Source organism: Montipora foliosa, chromosome 4, assembly GCF_036669935.1.
Source record: "Montipora foliosa isolate CH-2021 chromosome 4, ASM3666993v2, whole genome shotgun sequence".
Lineage (NCBI taxonomy): Eukaryota > Metazoa > Cnidaria > Anthozoa > Scleractinia > Acroporidae > Montipora > Montipora foliosa.
In genome coordinates, this window is record NC_090872.1 from 19,539,460 (window position 1) to 19,543,986 (window position 4,527).

Sequence of the window (4,527 nt, forward strand, 5' to 3'; positions counted from 1 at the left end):
AAATTCGTTTCCTGCTAGTCTGCGAGCAACCTCGATTTTCCTCGAGAATGTTGCAAGGTAACGCGCGAGATCCTCTAACCTTGTGAGTATATCGCGCGTGAAATGTCGAGGAATTCGAATGTTTATTTCAGTAAAGGGGTGGGAGAAGGGAGCGGCTGTCCGTGACAAAAATGATTTGTTTTCACCTTTGCCGCTTCATCAGGAGTCAACTGTATTGAAAAAGCTCCCTCCTTAATTCCCTACAACACAAACAAAGAAATAGAACAAGTTTATCGAGAAGAACATTTCCAAATCTAATTCATTCCTACATGCGTCACAAGCAATGTAAACAAAAGTGAATGTTTTCTTATAATTTTGTCGCATTCTCGATTTCAAATTTTCACAAATTTTGACGTTTTTAAAACATTAACCACGCTAATAAGAGTTTTTTTTTTCGATTAAAGCAAGTACGCCACGTCTATACATGAACTGTCGTGTCATTGTGCACGTTTTCGGAGTTCATGGTAGGAAACGCAACGCAGACTTTAATACCTGTAAATGGCGTGCTACAATGCACGTCTCAAAGTGAAGTCGAAATTTCTTTTTCAAAATAAGCAAATATAAAAACAAAATAGGAAAATCGTTTCGAGGGAAAATCGAAAGAGGAGCAAAAAAGGGAACTTCCCTTAGTAAACATCTGAAACATTAATATTTTTCCAAAAGGTTTGTACGAGGTAATTTCCATATATGGCTCAAAAGCAGTAACAGCTAGTAATGATGTCTTGCCTTACCCAAACAACAGAGAAAGACAGAAGACCGAGCCCCAAAACTAAAACGCCCAGTTCCTCCGAAGTGCTGCCTCTTTTTTGTTGAGTATAAAAAATGCTTCGCTGACCAACAGCTTGTCGAGGAAGAAGCCGTCCGAGAGTCTGGCGGGAAGCAACTAGCCCGATTCTCGAGAAAGCTGGCAAAGACATCTCTCAATCTGAATATGACGAGTACTGTGCAATGTCTTACGATTTACGAAAGTGCAATGAAGGACGTTTGAGGGACGTTCAATACTTCGAGTTAAATTCAACGAAGGGAGCTACAGTAAAAACAGGAAGATTTGTCTTGGGGGCGGAGAAAGAATATTTTTTCCACTTCATAGCACACGTCACGAACACGGTACATTAAAAATTGACATGTCCTTGATGTTCGCGGTGAAAACGGCCTTCTTTTCCGTACATTAAACTAAATTTGTTTTTATACGTAAAAATTTGAACCTTTATTTCAATTAATTAACGAAAAATCTATTTTCGTGACTTCATTTGCTGTCGTGACATCAATATATTTTAAGGTCACGCAAAAGAAAAACATCACGCTTCACACCTACAGATACTAGTTTCGATGTGTGTAGAAGTCACGAAATACCTACAGACGATAGTTTTTATGCACGTAGAAGAGACATCACCTAACAGGTTGACCAGCAATTTGACCAAATAATAATTTGCAAACAACTCTTATTCGGAAATCACAGAGAATTAAAAAATACTTCAGAGCATGCAAAAAGTTGTAAGCTTAAAAATAAAGTTGTTTACTTACAAGTTGATTTTCTGCCCAGTGATTAATTTTTTTTGCATGCTTGTCTTAACAAATGCTCCGGAATATGCATAGTTGAATTAATTCTTTCTTTGGTTTGTGGTCAGCCACCTTATTATTCTCACTATCATGCTAAACCTCATCCAATAATAATCATTGCCAATTCGACCAACAGTTAGCACATTCTAATTAAAGAGTAGAAAGCCAAGGCAAAAGCGGAAGATTTTTAAAATCAAATGACAGCATTTCGTCTACTTATATTTTTTACAACTCTTGAAAAACAAATGCCTCCTCCATGACTTACCACTGTTTAAAATGATTAAAATTATTTCTTCAACCAATAGCAAATAGCACAACAAAATCAATCTGAATTAGGAGTAAAAGAGTACACGTGTAAGTCATGTTTGATATTTATTTTGCTTCTCATTGGTTGAAAAAGGGTATTGTTGCCATGGCATTCAAGCTAGTAAATGCCAACCACCTTGCGTCAAACAACTGGACTCTGATGTTGCTGATGATGGCCTTAAATTGTGTGACATTGAAATGCAATCTCAAGTTATTTGAAAACTGAACCCCTTTGAGTATTACACATCAATGTTGTAATGTGAGATAGTTACTGTGTTGAGACGTCAGAATCGTAAGGAGATTGCCATCCCCAAGGACAAATTAAACTGTTTATTTAAAAACTCAGGATTTGTGATTATTTGTCACATGACCTGTTCGTGACACTTGATCTAAACAGTTACTTTATCTTGACATAAATAACCATTACAAAGTGGCAGCTGGTGAAACCAATCATTCAATATCAGAAATTTCTTTCTCAAATTTCCAGCGGTGATACAGCTGAAAAGAAAACCAACAAAAATATGTCAGATAATGAAATTTTCCCATAAACATTGTTTTTTGTCATTTAAAGACTGACAGCAACATCACAAAGTAGTCGTGCGGCATTGTGCTGCCAGTGGTTTAACAAAACAAAATATGAGCCTGCAATACTTGTGCGTAAAGAAGTCGCTGAAAAGGACGAATGATCAAGGAATGGCATTGTGAACATAACATCACAGCTAAATTATGCTGATTGTGCCCCATATCTTCAGATTGAAAGAAAATTCACACCGAGAAACAAAATACTTTTTTCATTTCTTTATTTATTTCAGAAAAAGCAACAGCAAAGTGGCAACTGCTAAACCCTTTTATTTTAAGAGTAAAGGTGAAAATTTTGCTAGATATTTCATAATTTTGCAAATGCAAAGCATATTGGTCACAATTTCAAGCCCTGCCTCTGCCCCGCGTATTTACATTCTTACAGGCTCTAACTGCATATACAGACAATGGTCTGGACAGGACCTTAACCTAGGAACTCCGCGGGCCCATTTCTCAAACATCTCAAAAACTTTTCAGGCCCATAAAGCCCTTTAGGAAAGTGCAATCCGCTCGTATTGATAAGCTGGCCTTTTAACCCATTGACTCCATGGAATGAGACATTACTTTGTCTAATGCCAGACAATTTTAATTGTAAATAGAGGGCGGTTCTGGTTCAGGAGTCAATGGGTTAACATGTTTTCAAGATAGCTGGAAACAAAATGACCGTGAAGTTTGACCACTGAAAACCTCTCCATTCTCAAGACACAGAGGAATTTGTGATACCCAAAAAAGGCATGGAAAGTTGAAGGACTTTCCAGAAATGGGCCTCAGATTCCAAGCACCAATGCCTCAATCACTTCAGTACCCTACCTCTCACACTGTTTTCTATGTCAGTAATCTATACCCATCTACACCCTTCCCCATGAAAAAAAATCATCTACCACTTTCACAAGGGAGACCTACGATTAATCCTCCAGATGAATCACTTAAATGTACCCTTCATTTTATCTACAAGCAAGACTAAACTTGCATGATTACTTTTAAGTGGACCTTAGAATGTCCACTTCCTAAGGTAGCTTTCACACTTGCTAATTGGAGCCCGATATATTTATTAACCCTAGATTACAAAATTGTAGCAAAATTTATTGCCAAGAGAATGGAACCAGCCTTAGCTCTTTTTATTATAATCCAAACCAAACAGGCTTTGTAAAAGGTAGCATTATCTGTCTTGTGCCACTGTTTATCACAAATTTTTAATTATGTTTATCCCAAATGATCTATGCTTCCTTAATACAACTCCCAAAATACTCACCATGGCAATCAATACACCAGCAGCTGTTGCCGTGCCAACAGCAAACACGTTTTTTGAGTAATTAGGTCCATCTCCCTGTGTCCAGGAGCTTTGTTGTTTTGATAAAGCACTTAAAGATGTTCGAATTCTGTTGAGTTGTCTGTACATCTTTGTTTAGACTTTGTTGGGTCTATCACTGAATTCAATATAATAATTCCTGCCAAGGGAAGCATGTATTTTGTTACATATAAGTCAAATAAGGCACAATTGATTGTATTTGGAATCATCTGGTATATTAAATGTACATGTTAATGTTACAAGAGGATCTTCGTTTCATGCACTTCACTTCAATACATATGAATGTTTAGGATACTTTCTGTATTGGTAAAACAATGACCTGTGACCTGTGACGTGTGTTTTGTATCTGCCGTCAAAGTTGTTGTTTATGGCTATTACACGAGGCCGATAACTGTTCCGACCTCTGGCCGTTGTCAATATTAAAGTAACTTACCAACGCCAATTTGTACACTACTGTTAACGTTCTTGCAAGAAGATACAACCGAGCAATGAAATGTTTAGTTACACCCACGTCGTCTTTTACCCTGTAGCTGGCGTACGTAGATCGACAAAAAAGCTTTTGAACTTCATCGAAGATGTCATTTTTGTCGAAAGACGGGACACAAGTAGAACTCGCCTCTGGGGCATAATTCATGAATGATATGCCCACCTTTAAGGTATATACTCCAGCCAACTTTAGCATCAGACGTCCGCCATTATTTTTTCCCATGACACACCGTGGAATGTAGTTTCCA

General features: G+C 37.5%; 2 long non-coding RNA genes across 2 annotated transcripts in view; both read right to left on the minus strand.

Moving 5' to 3' along the window:
• LOC138000194 (uncharacterized) overlaps positions 1 to 1,100 on the minus strand; it is a 4,443-nt gene extending 3,343 nt beyond the window's left edge. The window contains exons 1-2 of the long non-coding RNA XR_011123074.1: positions 771 to 1,100; positions 186 to 239 (exon numbers count right to left, since the gene is read on the minus strand). This is a non-coding gene — a long non-coding RNA (uncharacterized lncRNA). The remainder of the gene's footprint in view (positions 1 to 185; positions 240 to 770) is intronic.
• An 858-nt stretch (positions 1,101 to 1,958) lies between these two features.
• Positions 1,959 to 4,527, minus strand: LOC138000195 (uncharacterized). The gene is made up of 3 exons (XR_011123075.1): positions 4,443 to 4,527; positions 3,737 to 3,932; positions 1,959 to 2,403 (listed from the first exon to the last, which is right to left on the minus strand). It is a non-coding gene; the product is annotated as an uncharacterized lncRNA (long non-coding RNA).